Source organism: Mustela erminea, chromosome 1 (assembly GCF_009829155.1).
Source record: "Mustela erminea isolate mMusErm1 chromosome 1, mMusErm1.Pri, whole genome shotgun sequence".
In the NCBI taxonomy this organism is placed as follows: Eukaryota; Metazoa; Chordata; class Mammalia; order Carnivora; family Mustelidae; genus Mustela; species Mustela erminea.
Genome location: NC_045614.1, coordinates 69047554 through 69065493, shown reverse-complemented (window position 1 = coordinate 69065493; position 17940 = coordinate 69047554). Strand labels below are relative to the sequence as shown.

Sequence of the window (17940 nt, the reverse complement as noted above, 5' to 3'; positions counted from 1 at the left end):
GAAGATTCAGGAATGGGAGGAGAAGAAAAGATAGGGTCCTTCTCCTCCTTTCTGTTTCCCATGGCACCTCCAGCTATGTCTCCCTAAGTTTCTTCCATGTCTGTATCTCCCTTGATATAACATACCCCTTTCCTCTACCGTCCAGTCCCCTCTATACTGCCACCATTGAGCCTATAGACTCATCTGGTGGCCTCTGATCTGTAATCAAATGATTTCTATTAGATTAGAGATTGGCAAATACATAAGTGATGTCTCTGTTCCAGGAGAGAATTTAGAAAGAAATACTGATTTCTTATTTTTTAAGACTTTATTTATTTGACACACAGGGAGAGAGAGATCACAAGTAGGCAGAGAGGCAGGCAGAGAGAGGGGGTAAGCAGGTTTCTCGCTGAGCAGAGAGAGAGCCCGATGTGGAACTTGATCCCAAGAGCCTGGGATAATGACCTGAGCCGAAGGCAGAGGCTTAACCCACTGAGCCACCCAGGTGCCCCGAAATCCTGACTTCTATAAAAATGTAATACTTTGAGGAATTAAGAGATTTATAATAGATTATATAATACATGATACTCATACTAGAAAAAGTATGTGAATTTATTTTATGCCATATAAAAAATAAAATCAAGTAGATTCAAGAAATAAAATTTGTTTTTTTAAATCAAGACCTAACATATACTTTTTAAAAGTTAAAATCTTGCAAGAAAATGCAGGACAGTGCAGATATAATCTGGGAAAACAGACATGGTTTGTAACTGAATTCCTTATCTATTGTTGTGTAACAGATCACTCCAACACTCCACCAAACATTTATCATCTCACAGACTTCCTAAGAATCTTGGAGTCACTTAACTGGATGGTTCTGGTTCAGGGTCTTTCATGAGATTGCAGCCAAGTTATTGGCCAGGATGGTAGTTATACGAAGGCTCAAGTGGGGCTAGAGGATCTACTTCTGAGCTCACTCATGTGGCTCTTGGCCACAAGGTTTCAGTTCCTTGCTGGCAGTTGGCAGAAAGCCTTCACTTCTCACCATGATACCTCCACAGGGCTGCTCACATCATGGCAGTTTGCTTTCCCCAGAGTAAGACATGATAAAGAGAGAGAGAGAGAGAATAAACACCCAAGATAGAAGCCTCCGTCTTTTTATAACCTAATCTTAAAACTGGCATCTCATTACTTCTGCCATATTCTATTCATTAGAAATAAATCACTAAGTTCAGCCCATACTCAAGGGGAGGGGAATTGAGCTCCACTTCTTGCTGGGAGGAGTATCAAAGAATTCTTGGCTAATCTTTAACACTACCACACTAACCAAGAGGAGAATCTCAGAAGCTTAAAAAAAATCTGGTTATATGAAACTATAAATCATTTGCATGGCAAAATACTGTAAAAGTTAATAGAAAAGAGACTGCTTGAATAAGTGTTTGTAGGGGTATCTGGATGGCTCAGCTGGTTAAGTGTCTGCCTTCAGCTCAGGTCATGATCCCAGGGTGCTGGGATCAAGCCTTGCATCAGGCTCCTTTAAAAAAGAAACAAAGAAAGGAAGGAAGGAAGAAAGAAAAAGTTTGTAATACAGTAAGGGTGAATCTTTTCTTCTTTTAAAGATTTTATTTATGTATTTGGGAGAAAGACAGAGATAGAGAACTTGAGGCGGGGGAAGGGGAGGATGAGGATGGAGAAGCAGGCCCCCCACTGAGCAGAGGATTACTCCACCCTGGGATCAGGACCTGAGTGGAAGGCAGAAGCTTAACCACCTGAGCCACCAGGTGCCCCAAATCTTTATAATACATAAAAAGCTCCTAAAACCTGACAAGAAGTAGATAACCTACTACATGAATATGCAAAGGATATTTGATCCATAAGGAGTTATGTTTGACTGCTATTGACAGGGACCTACCTGTACTAGCTTAAAGACTTGAGGATTTGTTTTCTTTTGTAATATGCTCAGAGGGAGGATGTTGCTGCCACTGGTTCAGGACAAAGATGTCTTCTTCATTTGCTTGGCTATTCTTTTAAAGTTAGAAATGACTGCTAGAGCTTCTGACAAGATGCACACATTCTGACCTCAGGAAGGAGACAGAAGGAAAAGGACAAAAATGATTTTGCTATTTTAGATGCTACCCCCAAATTGACTAGAAAAAAGCAAGATTACCCAATGCATCAGATAGGATGCTTTTCGGTCCAAAAAATAGAAGAATCAAAAGAAGATTTTTAAAATGAGGAAATTCTTTTTTTTTTAAGATTTTATTTATTCATTCATGAGAGACAGAGAGAGGGGGGCAGAGGCAGAGGGAGAAGCAGACTCCCCAAGGAGCAGGGAGTCCAATGCAGGACTTTATCCTAGGACCCTGGGATCATGACCTGAGCTGAAGGCAGACACTTAACCATCTGAGCCACACAGACACCCAGTGAGGAAAAGTCTTTACACGCAAGTCCTGGGTAAGAAGGTTCCAGTATTAATTCAGTGACTCATGTCATCAGATATCCAGAATATTTCTTTTTGTTGTTGTTGTTATTGTTGTTGTTTTTTGGCTTTGCATCCCATAGAGTATTTGCCTTTTGTTTCTAGTCTGGTACCCATGGTTACAAGATGGTACATCTGCACACATCACTTATCTACCCAACAATGACCGAAGGCTAGAAAAGGCAACTCTGTCTTTCTTAACAAAAGTATGGCCAGGAAGAATGGTGTTATTATGACTGAATGACTGACTTGGATCAGAGTCTCAGCTGGTAGACCAGTGCTAAAAGTGGGTGACAATTCTGAGATTTTTATTCTATTGGTGCTTAGGGCAGCCTAGGTGGAACCTACGGTGTCCAGAGCCTCCCAAGCTAGTCAACTTTCAAGACAAATGGAAGTACTTAAAATGTTCCATATAAGAAACATAACCTGTGTGGAACTTGATATGAAAAAGGATGGGAGGCAATGGCTAAGAATAATTCATCTGTGTTCCTGGGGCTAGTTAAGAAGACCATCTCAGACACCTGAGTACTCTGGTTCTCTCACTGGGTATTATATGCAACTAATTGTTGCACACTACATCAAAAACTAATGATGTACTATAAGTTGGCTAACTGAACATAATAATTTAAAAAAAAAAAAAAAGGAAGGCAACTGAACATCTACCACAACTATAAAATATCTAGATTCAGGTGGAATTAAAATACTTACCAGTATCACTAGAAACAAGACAACAGAACTATTGCTTTAAAGCAAAGAAGAAAAGAACTTTACCTAGAGTTTTATAGCCCCCAAAAAACTGCTTCAGGTTGGACTCACGAGGAAGCAGACACTGAGATGATTTGTATTCAGTTTTATGAGGGGTCAACACCCCTGGGGGAAGAGAAGGAAATAAGATTAGGCAAAGAGAAAAGTTGGGCTGCAATGAAGCCCTGGAAATTGCTTCTGCTGAACCCAAGGGGAGCTCTGAGGTGGGATGGACTTCAGAGTTGTCCCACATTATAGTGAGGGACTGGATCTTTCTACTCTAATATGCATCAATTATTGAATGCAGGATGCTCCCAGGAAAAGAGTGCAGCATTGGATGGAGCAGCTCTTTCTAGCTTAGAGCCATTTCTGGAGAAGCCTGAAAACTAAGGTACGTCTTCCCACAGCACTGGCAGTTAAGTTCCTTAGTCTTAACAAAGGTATCTGGGGAGTCACATTCCAGCATCCAGCAAAGAAATTAACATTTATTCAATAAATAAATACTTGTTTAGCACCTACTATGTGCCAGGCACTATTCTAGGCATTTGCCACATATCAGTAAATAAAATAAACCCAAATATCCCTGCCTTTGTGGAGCTTATAGGAAGACAAATTGCAAATGTAATAAATAAGTAAATTATATAGTTGGGTATGAATCAGTATCTTGCCAAGAAAATCAAAACCCTTTTAGAACCAAAAGTTTATTTTTGCTTTTGTTTCCCTCACCTAAAAATATGTACCTAGAAAGATGTACTAAGGCTATGTCCAACAGAATATGGCCTATGGTTTTTTTTTTGCGTGTTTTATAGTTTCAGGTCTTACAAATGTAAGTAAATTATAAATTTAAATTTACTCTTTCTTTTCTTTTTTTTTTATTATTATGTTCAGTTAGACAACATCATTAGTTTTTGATGTAGTGTGCAACAATTAGTTGCATATAACACCCAGTGAGAGAACCAGAGTACTTAGGTGTCTGAGATAGTCTTCTTAACTAGCCCCAGGAACACAGATGAATTACTCTTAGCCATTGCCTCCCATCCTTTTTCATATCAAGTCCCACACAGGATATGTTTCTTATATGGAACCTTTTAAGTACTTCCATTTGTCTTGAAAGTAGACTAGCCTGGGAGGCTCTAGGTCTTTAATCCTTTTTTTTTTTTTTTTTAAGTTTGTTTTTGTGAGTAGTATAAGAAAGTGATCCAGTTTCATTCTTTTGCATGTAGCTGCCCAGTTTTCCTAGCATCACCTATTGAAGAGATGTTTTCTCATTGTATATATTCTTCCTTCCACTGCTGTAGATTAATTGATCATATAAGCATGAATTTTTATCTGGACTCTATCCTGTTCTGTTGATCTATATGCCCATTTTTGTGTCAGTACTATACTGTTTTGATTTTATAGCTTTGTAGTATATATTGAAACCTGGGATTATGATACCTCCAGCTTTGTTCTTCTTTCTGAAGATTGTTTTGGCAGTTTGGGGTATTTTGTGGTTTCATTGGGATTACATCAAAGTAAAAAGCTTTTGTACAGTGAAGGAAACCATTTATAAAATGAAAAGACAATTTACTGAATAAGAGAACATATCTGCAAACAGTATATCCAATAAAGGGTTAATATCAAAATATATAAAGAACTTACATAACTGAACATCAAAAAAACCACAAAAAAATCCAATTAAAAATGGGCAGAGAACCTCAATAGGCATTTTTCCAAAGAAGACCTACAGATGGCCAACAGATACATGAAAAGATGCTCAATATCCTTAATCATCAGAAAAATGCGAATCAAAACCGTAAAGAGATATCACCTTACACTTGTTGGAAATGCTAATATCAAAAAGATAAGAAATAACAAGGGTTGGCAAGGGTGTGGAGAAAAGGACACCTTCCTGCATTGTTGGTGAGAATGTAGATTGGTGCAACCACTGTGGAAAATGTATGGAAATCTCTAAAAAAATTAAAAATAGAAATACCATATAATTCAGTATTCTACTACTAGGTATTTACCCAAAGAAAATGAAGACACTAATTCAAAAAGATATATGCACCCTATATTCATCACAGCATTATTTATAGTAGCCAAGATGGGGAAACAACCTAAGTGTCCATTGACAGATGAATGGCTAAAGAAGATGTAGTATATGTATACAATGGAATGTTATTCAGCCATAACAAAGAGTGAGCTCTTACCTTTGGTGATGACATGGCTGGATCTAGAGGGTATTATGCCAAATGAAATAAGTCAAACATAGAAACACAAAAAGTGATTTCACTTACATATAGAAGCTAAAAAACAAAACAAATGAATAAATAGGCAAAAAAAAAAAAAACAAAAAAAAAAAAAACCAGAAACAGACCCATAAATATATAGAACAAACTCATGGTTGCCAGAGTAAAGGGGTGGGGAATGGGCAAAATGGGTAAAGGGAAGGGGATGGTACAGGTTTTTAGTTGTGTAATGAATAAATTATGGGGATGAAAGTCAAGGAATGTACTCAATGGGATTGCAACCATGTTATCTAGTGACAGATAGTAGCTATGCTTGTGGTGAGCATAGCATAATGTATAAAGTTGTTGAATCACAATGTTGTAAACCTGAAACTAATGTAACATTGTGTGTCAACTATACCTCAGTAAAAAATGAATAAATAAACCATGTTAGAATCTTAATATGGAAGGGGTTTTGTAAAAGATTTTAACAATTGTTGAGAGAGTAGGGAATCTAAACAGGGTGTAGGTTACCCACAGTTAGCAACAGCAGAAAATTGTTGCCACTTCTAGGGCCAGAAAGACAAAACCAGGCATTCATTTTGCATTTGGCCCATTCATAGGTCTTTTGTGGTTCCATATCAATTTGGGGATAGTTGGTCTATTACTGTAAAAAAAAAAAAATGGCATTGAAATTTTGACAGGGGTTGGATTGAAACTGTAGAATGCTTAGGGTAGTATGGAAATTTTCAAAGCATTAATTCTTCCAATTCATGGGCACAGAATTATCTTTCTATTTCTTTGTATCTTCACCATCTTTCATTGGTGCCTTCTAGTTTTCATTGTACAGGTTTTCACTTCCTTGGTTAAATTTATTCCTGGATATTTTGTTCTTTGGGGTAATTATAAATGGAATTTTTTTCTTCATTTCTCTCTCTGATATTTTGTTATTAGTGTATAGAAATGTTTGGGGTGCCTGGGTGGCTCAGTGTGTTAAGGTCTCTGCCTTTGGCTCAGGTCATGATCCCAAGGTCCTGGGATAGAGCCTGCTTCCTGCTCCCTGCTCAGCGGGGAGCCTACTTCCTCCTCTCTCTCTCTTTCTCTCTCTCTCTCTGCCTGCCTCTCTGCCTACGTGTGATCTCTGTCAAATAAATAAATAAAATCTTAAAAAGAATGTAACATGTTTGGTCAATGGATTTTATATCCTGCAACTTTACTGAACTTGATTAGTTCTAATAGATTTTTGGTGGAGTCTTATGGGTTTTTGATTTATAATATTTGCAAATAGTGTCATCTGCAAATAGCGACTGTTTTACTTCTTCCTTTAAATTTGGATGATTTTTAATTTTTTTTCTCGTTTGATTGTTATGGCTTGGACTTCCAGTACTGTATTGAATAAAAGTGGTGAAAGTGGGACTCTTTGTCTTATTTCTAATCTTAGAGGGAAAACTTTCAACTTTTCACTATTGAGTATGATGATAGCTATGGGCTTATCATATTTGGCCTCTATTATGCTGAGATATGCTCTCTCTATACCCACTTTGTGGAGAGTTTTTATCATAAATGGATGTTGAATTTTGTCAAATGCTTTTTCTGCATCTCTTGAGATGATCATATGATATTTCTCTTTCATTTTGTTAATGTGGTATCTCACATTGATTGATTTGTGGCTGTTGAGCCACCTTTCATCCGTGTAATAAATCCCACCTAATCATGGTATATGGTCCCTTTACTATTTTGTTGAATTCAGTTTGCTAATGTTCTGCTGAGAATTTTTTTATCTATGTTCATCAGGCATATTGGTTTGTAATTTTCTCTCTCTCTCTCTCTCTCTCTCTTTTTTTTTTTTTTTTGTGGTGTCCTTGTCTGATTTTGCTATCAGGGTAATGCTGCCCTTATCAAATCAATTTTCTTCCTCTTCTATTTTTTGGAAGAATTTAAGGATTGGTATTAATTCTTCCTGAATGTTTGGTAGAATTCAATAGTGAAGCCGTCTGGTCCTAGACTTTCATTTGTTGGGAGATAAACTTTTTGTTTTCTTATGGAAAAAAAGAAGTAGAATGAAATAAAGGGAACAGGGTATTCCAGGTTAAAAGGAAGAAGTAAATATAGAGGAAACCACACTGAGAAGGTGACATCTGAGCAAAGAATTGAGGTGAGGAAGTTGGCTAAATAATTGTCCGGGGGAAGAATATTATATTCCAAAGAGAAAAGAGCTAGAACAAATGCACAAGGTGAGATGGCACCTGCCTGCCTGCTCATATTAGAGGAATAGTGAGGAGGGCTACTGCAGCAATGAATGAATCTGAGCAGTCACTAACATGGACTGAGAAGAATGGGCACCAGGTCATGCTAGGATTTGAAAAGTGTGACTTTTGCTGTGAGTAAAATCAGAGATGATTGCATGGTTTAATCACAGAAGGGAAATTTGAATTTGTGATTTACATGCATTTTTTTCAAAGGTGTGGACTTAAAGTATACCACTCATGGACTCTGAAAAAATACTGGAGGCTATAACTCGTCAAGAAGAATTAGTCCAGGAGGAAGGGGAGAGATGCTATTGTGAGTAAAATCTAGAACCAAATTAGTACTGATTAAGAAAATGTTTTAAAAGAATTATCTGACATTAGAATTCTAGATGATTTCAATATGGAGATAAGGCAGTAGGTGGTGGGGGGGAGTAGAAGGTATAAAAACGTACATTATGCTTCTTGCCTATGTGGGGCTTCTTGGCCCTTAGGAAGGGGGAAATATAGAGAAGGAACTTATTAGAAAAAAAAATATATGTGACTTAGACATTTAAAGCTTAAAATTAAAGAGTAAAAGTTAAGGGATAAATAGTTAAAATAATATGGAATATATAACTTCTAACTAGTAGAAGAAAAAACTGGAATTTAGGAGATTTAATTTAAGAAAATGCAAGAAAAATGTATGTGGGTCATAGTTCTGGTTTAAGAAACTGATAACTTGGAAAAGAAAAAGCAAAATCAAGATAGCAAGAATATGGTAAACAAAGAGTTACCATTTGATCCACTCCTAGGTATCCACCTGAGAGAACTGAAAACACATTATCTATTCAAAACTATACACAAATATGAATGGCAGCATTATTCATAGTAGTCAAAAGTAGAAATAATCCTAGTGTCCATTGACAGATGAATGTATAAACAAAATATGGTATATCTATTTATTGGAATATTATTGATCCATAGCAAGGAATAAAGTGCTTATATGTGCTTTGTATGGCTGAACATAAAAACATGATAAGTGAAAGAAGGCAATCACAAAAGATCACATATTACATGATTCCATTTATATGAAATGTTCGGAAAGGTAAATCTATAGGTACATAAAGTACACTAGAGGTTGTTTGTTTGGGGATGATAGGAAAGTGATAGCTAAACCATAGAACTACAGAGAGAAACTGGAAAATCCATAATAATGACAGAATGATTAATTTCTCTGTGAGTTTCTTTATTGTTGGGTATGGTGGGTTCCTCTTCATCCTTCACAGAGCCTGGCACATGAGTGGGCATTTCGTTAATTCCTTCATCAAGTGTTGATGGGCATTGGTGACTCAACAGTGAATGAGATAGACCCAGGACTGCCCTCACAGAGCACGAGATGGCTGCAGTCACTTGGGAAGTCACTTGGGAAGTTCTTGGACTGAGAACCTGTGGAAACATGTTAAGTCAGAATAGATCTCCAATGTTCAGGGTGTGCACTATGCACACCGTACATTTAGCAGAAAGAAAACCATTTTAATCATGTATATAATGCTGGCAAAATACAATGATTTATCTTTATTATCTTTAAAAATGCTGCAGTATACTTCCTATCTTCTGTTTTCACATTACTTGAAATATAGACATATTCACAATTACTTGAAAAATGTTTAAAAACAAGAGCTGCAATGTAATCAGTAGAGGAGCAAAGCCAGTGAAGACTTTCCAAGTTTGATTAGAGCTGTACTTGGCCAAGACATATGTACTTATGAGTGTGTGTGTGCACATGTATGTGTGTCTGCTTTGTATAGTATATTTTTTTCTTTTTTTTTTACTGCATTGTTTTCATTTATTTTTCCAGCTTTATTGTGACATTATTGATATACAACATACATAAGTTTAAAGCTTACAATGTGGGTAGTGCTTCTGGGAATCCTCAGCAGGCTGAGATTTACACATGGATTTCATCACCTTCCGTGGACAGTTTTCGCACCTGATCTGTACTGTGCCACTTACCAGCTGTGTGATCTCAGGTGCTGACATTCAATAATTCTGGAGGTTCACCAAAATCTAACTGAGATGCCCTCACTGGCAGTTTTAGATTCTCAATGAAGAAACCGTATACTCCTGTATGACCTCTGGAATCTCCCTCCCAGAGGTATTTGCATCATTGACATTCAGGACTTTAGATGTCTTCATTGGCCAGGATTCTCAGAAGACAATATGGAAGATCTTCAGTGGCTAAAAGGAAGAAAATTATCATCAATGGCAAAAAGGCACCTGCAGGAGCACCCCACAGAGCCAGCTTCATGCTCAGGAGAGAACGCTATGCTTTGTCTTCAAAGTTTTAGCAGTAAGCCATATAAAACTTTTCTTCCAACTTCTTATTCTCCCAAAGAGAGCTGCTTAAAGGAGACTGAAAACATGCTAAGCATTAAAGAATTATGGCAGAATGTGGCTGATTATTCAATGAATGAAGAGAACCAAGAGTGATACCAGTCCACTCAGTTTGGTGACGCCAGTAGCAGGGACGCTCAGAAAGAAAGGCTTTTCCAGCATTTTTGTCAAGTGGTTCAGAAAGAAGGTGATCAAGAGAGGCCTTCAGAGAGTGTTATTATTTCTATCAAGGAAGAATGCAGGGAATACACAGCAGTCATAGGTCATCAGTGGCAGGATCTCAGCCTTGTGATGGGTATGACTCACCTCTCTGCCAAGTTGAGTCTTACATGAGCACTCCAGGAAGTTAAAGATGATGGGTCCCCCATTTGCATCCTTTTTTTTTTTTTTCCATTTGACCTTCCTTATTGTGATATTTGCTTTGTCGAGGTGATCTGGAACCATCCCACAATGTCTCCGAGGTATGCCCATATATATAGAAACACACTGAATGATAAACAACAAAATAAGTAAAATTCCCAATTATTATCCCACACCTGATGCCATTTTGATCTCCACATGTAATAATTTTCTTCAGATTTTGGTGTATTCTCCCTTTTTAAATATTTTTTAAAAGTTTATTTTTTTAATCATATTCAATTAGTCAAAATAGAGTACATCATTAGTTTTTGATGGACTGCATTCTTACTGAACAGTCTAATGATAGACCTATGCTTCTTGGGTCAATCAAAGTACATCTTATATACCCTTGGAAGAAGCCTTGGCACTAGTGGCTAAAAAATACAGATTTCTCTCTAAATGGAAACAGTAGGAATGGCTGAATTGCTCTGTGGCCTGGAGATCTGGTGGACAACATCTAGGCTTTGGAGTGTCTTAAGAGTTACTCCATCCCTTCCAGCATCCAGGACCTTCTCTTTCTGTTGACTGAGAGAAAGCATTTGTACAGAAATGAATTGAACCTCCTCTTTGACTACCTGAAGACCAGGAAAGGGCAACTAGAAGGCTTGGAGACACTGGACTCTTTGTCTAGCAGTGATCATGCCTCATTTCAAGGCAGGAATACCCCCACTGTGGGCAAGCCACCTCCACTTCTTCCAACCCCTGGAAAGTGGTTCTTCTCAGGCCTTCATCCCCAACCACTTCCTGCCAAATCCTTACTGTTAGGGGACCAGGAAGGGCTCTCCTTCCATAACAGGACTGATCAACCCCAAAGTCTGATTCTACCTCTCCTGCTTCCAACAGCCCCTTCCAAGAGACCTCTTCCTTTTGAATGCCCCCATCCCAAGCATGCCAAGCATCCACTACTTGGGGAGAAACTGAGCCTTTTAGCACCACTGTCAGGTCTTCAGTCAGTGCTGCACAGGCAGACAGCTCAGCCCATGTCTTTGCTGAACTGAGGAAAGCTCCACTGAGCCTGGAAAACAAGGTGGCTGGCTGCTGCCCAGATGGCGGTTTCACCCACAAGGATCAAGGCTACTGTCTGACCGGCCACACTAATGTCCAGGCAGTGGGTACCAACTGCTTCCCTTCTGTCTGATACATGGTCCTGAGGAAATGTTTTTTATGCCTGAAGTCTCTTTGCACCAAACTAGAGATTTGTGGAAGGTCATTGTTGTAGATACTCGATCTTGAAGTTGTTTGATTTTATGCATATAAAAATACAATAAAAATTTCTAGCTTTTACATTACTGGTTGTAGGAAATTAGCACAATAATATTAACTATAATTTATAGGCTTAATTTGTATTTTACCAGATTTTCTGCTAATGTCATTTTTCTGTTTAAGGAACTATTCTGTGTACCATATTGCATTTAGACTCCTTTCAACTGTATTATATTCTAGTGTTTTTATTACAAAACTGCTTAAATATAGAGAAAAGTGGAATAATGAGTACAATGAACACCCATATATTCTGCATCAGCAATTGTTAACATTCTGCCATTTCTTAAATTATACTATATATTTGTGTAAATAAAATTTTTTCTCAACCATGAAAGTAAGTTGCAGAGCTCATGACATCCCACCCTTAAATACTTTAGCCTTTACCATTAATCTTTGAAGAATAGGAACATTCTCCTATATAAATATGGTCTGTTGTCACTACTTAAAAATTAAAATAATTATGCAATATCTAATATTTGGTTCCCTGATTTGAATTTTCCCATCTGTCTCAAAAAAACCCTTTTGTAACTTTGTTAAAAACCAGGATTTAATTAAAGTTTGTGCATTGCATTAAAAAAAATAATCTCCCTCTTTTTTTTTTAAGTAGGCTCTACACCCAGCATGGTGCTTGAACTCACAAGCCCAAAATTAATAGTCACATGTTCTATCAGCTGAGCCAGCTAGGCCCCCACATTTGGTTTTTATGTGTGCTTAGTTTCTTCTAATCTAGAACAGTCCTCCTACTTCTTTCTTCCCCCTGGTGATACTGATTTTGGATCCAAGCCACTTGAAGAATATCCTACATTCTGGATTTGTCTGATTGTTTCTTCATGTCACTTAACTGTTCTATTTCCTGTATATTCTGTATCCTGGAGGTTTGGTCTAGAGGCTTGATTAGATTCAAGTCCTACATTTTGGCAAAGATATTTCATAGGTGGTGCTAATTCCTATTGCATTGTACCACAAGGCATGAAACAGTTGTTCTGCTGGGAATGCTGCTATGCCTGGTCCTTTGGGTGTGGTGCTGACTGCCATGAAATAGGTAGGGTTTTCCCTAGGCATGGTACTTTGGCATCAAGTAGATATCCTATTCCCCAACAATTTTTTCCTAATTGTTTCAGTGTCCATTGATGTTTCTTGACTGATTAAATTATTATATTGGATTCTCCTTTCTTTTAGTTAAAGTATAACATCTTAAGTGTTCAGTTTACTGAGTTTTAAAAATGGTACAGACCCAGATAACCAGCAACCAAAACAATGTATAGGTATTTCCACCGCTTCAGAACATCTCAGGCCCTCCCCTATCTCTCCTCAGCCCTTTCTGACTTCTATCACTTTAGCTTTTTCTGTTCTTATAGTTGATGTAAATGAATCATGTAGACTTACTGTGGTGATCATTTCAGTGTATACAAATATTGAATCATCATATTGTATACCTGAAATGAATATAATGTTATATTTCAATTATACCTCAACAAAAAATAAGCTAAAAAAATAATTTTTATAGACATGCAAAAAAATAAAATGTACAATGTGATGACCTGATACACATATCTATTGTGAAATGACTGTAAATTTGGTATATTTTGATTTCCACTTTGACATGTGAATTCAGTTGTCTATAGGCTTAGTCCTGACTCTGTCTCTGATTTAATATCTATGACTTTGCAAGAGTGATTTAATCACTCCTGGATGCTGAAGGCTGTATTAACTTCAAATACCTTTCATATCAAGTTGGCATCCCTTCAAAAAAAGAAAATGGAAGAAAGCACTTTAGATGAAAACAAGTTAATTATTTTTTATTATGCCTAGTCCAATGTTTAAATGTGACCATGAAAATGAATCCTCGCCAATCAAGTCTTTCTTTAGGGAGTCTGCCAAATATTTATACAATGATTTATGTCCACATTGGATTTTGGGTCTTTCTGCCCCTCTTCCTATTGATGGGAAGACTCCCAGCATAATCTGTTGAGGGGCAAGTGAGCATTTGTTCTATCAGCATGTCTGTTCTATCCGACCCCACCTCTCTGTCCTTGGCTATCTGAACATTGAGTAAAGTGTCTGACTCAAGGGAAGTCCAATTATGCACCAGTCAACGAACAAGTGGCCTGATTTGATAGCATCAGTACAGCCAATCACATTCCTCTTTAGGAAATGTGGAGTTAGCCACATTTTACATTTTATCTGGGAAGTGCACCCAGGAGGCACTAGACAGGGACCTGGAGAAATGAGAGAGGAGCGGAGGGAATCAATGCCGTCTGTCATCAAGTCAGTGATTACTGTGAGTAGCTGGAGCATAGTTCTCCTGGGAAACCTGGGGGATAGGGCAGAACATTGTGATGGCTGACTTTATGTATTAATTTGGCTAGGCCACCATATCCAGATATTTAATCAAGCATTATTTAGGATGTTTCTGCCAAGGTTTGTTTTTTGTTTTTTGTTTTTTTGGATGAGGTTAACATTTTTATCAGCAGACTTTGAGTAAAGAAGATATACTCTCCATAATGTTGAGGGCCTGAATAGAAAGAGACTAATCTCCCCCAAGCAAAAAAGAGTTCTGTCAGCAGTCTGCCTTTGGATCTGGTCTGTAACAGCAACTTTTCTCTGGGTCTCCAGCCAGCTAGCCAATCCTACAAATTTTGGACTTGCTAGTATACACAACCATGTGACCCAGTTCCTTAAACCTGTCTCTGTCTCTGTCTGTCTTTATGTGTGTCAGCACACATGCACGCATGCACACACACACACATCTCATTAGTTCTGCTTCTCTGGAGAATCATATTACAAACATATCTCAGAACTGTCCTGGTCAATCATTGGGCATTAATTTCCTAGCACTTACAGCATGCTGAACACATGGACAGTGTGGCCAAAGAATGACCTTCAGCAAAGATTTTCAGGTTCTGCAAGAGAGAAATCTGTTCTATGAACTTGGAAAGCTGCCTACAGGGTCTGGGTGGGGCACTGACAGTTCCACTGCAAGCTTATGCCTTGAGTGGAGATCTTCTAACAAGACACTCCTTCATTGCCTCATAGGAAGGCATCATACAATTCTATGGCATGACTCTTGAACATTGAGCAGGACACCCAGCCTCTCTTCTTCACAGCTTTCCCATCCCACTTTTAAAATAGAGAGAACAGCAGCTCACAGAGAAAGCAATGATATAATACATGCAAAACTAATGCACAGTGTTTAGTACATGCAGCACAGTCCATAAATGATATCTGCTATTATCAGCTATTAGAACTTTAACTCTTCTTTCAGAGTGTGGTCCCCAAAGCAGATGTTGGAAGACTGGGTACTCATTGCTCTCCATTTTTTCTCATTCCTCCCAGTGACATGGAAACATAGACACAAGGCAAGATTGGACATAGCACAAACACAACCACTGAGGAGCCCTGCCCTTACATTTGGGCAGCTCTCCTGTCAGTTAAAAAAATTCCCATCAAATTCAGTCCTTTCCAACTGCCTTCAGCCTTGTGGTTTTTATGACAAATAAACAGGTCATATACTCTTTGTTAAAAATAGATGACTAGTTAAAAAGGAAAAAGAAACAGACTCAGGCAGTGATGTACCCAGCATTTGCATCAGGGTTATATGAGTTTCAAGCCTGAAAGCTTCTGTGCCTGCATCGATGTGAGACTGCCACACAGGAGAGCATTCAGGTTCCTCCCCAGGCACAGGAGGAAGTATCCATGTTTATCTGCTGGATAGTGTAAAAAAATCTCTGTACGCACAAAATAGTAAATGATTGGAGTTTAGCACTAGCATTTCTGAAGGTGAATTGCGGGAAATTAAAGATGTTTTAAAGCTGCCTTTAGGTTACAGGTATAGTGAAAAAAAGGGCCATATGCACCCCAATGTTCATAGCAGCAATGTCCACAATAGCCAAACTGTGGGAAGAGCTGAGTTGCCCTTCAACAGATGAATGGATAAAGAAGATGTGGTTCATATATACAATGGAATATTACTCAGCCATCAGAAAGGATGAATACCCAACTTTTTCATCAACGTGGATGGGACTGGAGGACATTATGCTAAGTGAAATAAGTGAAGCACAGAAAGTCAATTTACATATGGTTTCACTTATTTGTGGAACATAAGGAACAGTATGGAGAACATTGGAAGAAGGAAGGGAAGAATGAAGGGGGAGAAATCAGAGTGGGAGATGAACCATGAGAGGCTATGGACTCCAGAAAACTAACTGAGGATTTTAGAGGGGAAAGGGGTGGGGGGATGGCTTAGCCCAGGGATGGGTATCAAGGAGGGCACATATTGCATAGAGCACTGGGCGTTATATGCAAACAATGAATCTTGAAACACTACATCAAAAACTAATGATGTACTATATGGTGACTAACATAAAATAATTAAAAAATAATAAATAAAAGCTTTAGTAAAATAGTATTTTTCTTTTATACTCGGGAGTTAATATTATATAATCAATGAACAGTAATATTAAAAAAAAAAGCTGCCTTTTGAAAAAGAGAAAACTTCACTTATTGTTCCAGGAAATTGGAAGCCATCATTTCATTCATAACCCCCACTGTCCCCCCACACACCCACCGATCAGTTTTCAGCTGTGGGTTACTTCGTACCTCTATATGTATCCCTAACCTGGTTTGTCCTCAGCTGCAAGCGTGCCAGGATCTACACGGTGAGGCTAACTGAGCACTAATACACTTGGCTCTGGATGGATATTTGCAGACAGGTATAAAGGAGGCTAACTTGAGGGAATTCCCCTTTCTTTTCCTGAGACAACATAGGGTTTGTTCAAATGGAGGGCAGATAAAGCTCTCAGTACTACTAACAGCATATGTCATTAGATCCAAAGGCAACTTGTCATAGTTGTTTATCAAATGAGAACTGCAAAATAATTAAAACTCAAGTACACAAACTTACTTGGAAAACTACAACTAAAGTTTGTGTTTTGTTTTGTTTTTTAAATTTTGAAGGGGAAATAAATTTCACGATATTATGGACTTTTAGAAATTTCCACTTGGGACTTCAATGCAGATAAAGAGAATTTGGCTGAAAATTAATGCTCCTGATGGAAACATTTATTCTTATCTTACATATTATAGATAACTTGGTTTGTAGCACACTTTGTGTTTAACAGGTGATAATTTAAGTAGTAACCACATAACTTATCCACCGCACTGAGAATGCTCAGTTTTGACAGTGCTCAGAGTTGCTGTTCACACCATTTTGAATTCCATAAATGCCTCCAAATATATTAGAAAACATCATGACTTTTCATCTATAGAAAAATCAAAATGCTAGGCAAGCACTTAATGACTTCTCTGAATTATAGATTGCCTTCTGATCTCAGCCATGTGTGCAATGAAGTCCCACTCTCTATAGCATAATTACTAAAAGCCAGTCAACTTGTTTTGTGTTAGAGAATTTAAGCCAAATGTTGAAAACTGTTTTCAATATTTCAATAGTTTTGAAACTGTGTATTGGTTGCACTTGTATGATCTGATAATTCCCTATATAGACTTCTCTAAGAAAATGAGGAGAGAAAAGATTGGTAGTCATTTAATCACATCAATGGCCCTCTGGGTGGGTAGTAGTATTTTTTTTAAGATTTTATTTATTTATTTGACAGAAAGAGAGAGATCACAAGTAGGCAGAGAGGAAGGCAGAAAGAGAGCGGCAAGCAGGCTCCCCGGGGAGTAGAGAGCCCAACGTGACTGGATCCCAGGACCTGAGATCATGACCTGAGGTGAAGGCAGAGGCTTAACCCACTGAGCCACCCAGGTGTCCCAGTAGTATTTCTATTTTGTGATGAGAAAGTAGTTTCAGAGAGGCTAAATATTTTGCCTAAATTAATCAGCAATTAACTAACAAAGGCAGGATTCAAACCCAGATTTTTAAAAAATTTTTATTTATTTATTTTTTTCCAAAGACCTTGATTTTTCCACTCCATACCTGTGCTGTGCTCTCTGTAGTCCACATCCAACTATGAGCACTTCTGCTCTTTGAAGCAAAGACGTAGGTTGTGACTTCTTGGGAGATGTTACCGTGGTCTAAGGCTGAGTAAACGACAAATCTTACAATGGACAAATCCATAGCTTAGCTCAGTTAATAAAAAGAACTGTCAGAAGAAGGAAATGCAGGTTAAGTAGACATTATGAAACAGAGATGAAAGTCCTCCATGTTGTAAATCTTGTTTCCAAATGTCTTTTGAAGTAATTTCTGTGGATCTTTGGGAAGGCTTCATGTTTTGAGGCTGGATGT

The 17940-nt window shown here is 37.9% G+C and overlaps 1 pseudogene; it reads left to right on the top strand.

Moving 5' to 3' along the window:
- The first annotated feature begins 9826 nt into the window (after positions 1–9826).
- On the top strand, positions 9827–11431 carry LOC116589684 (annotated as a pseudogene).
- Positions 11432–17940: the final 6509 nt, after the last annotated feature.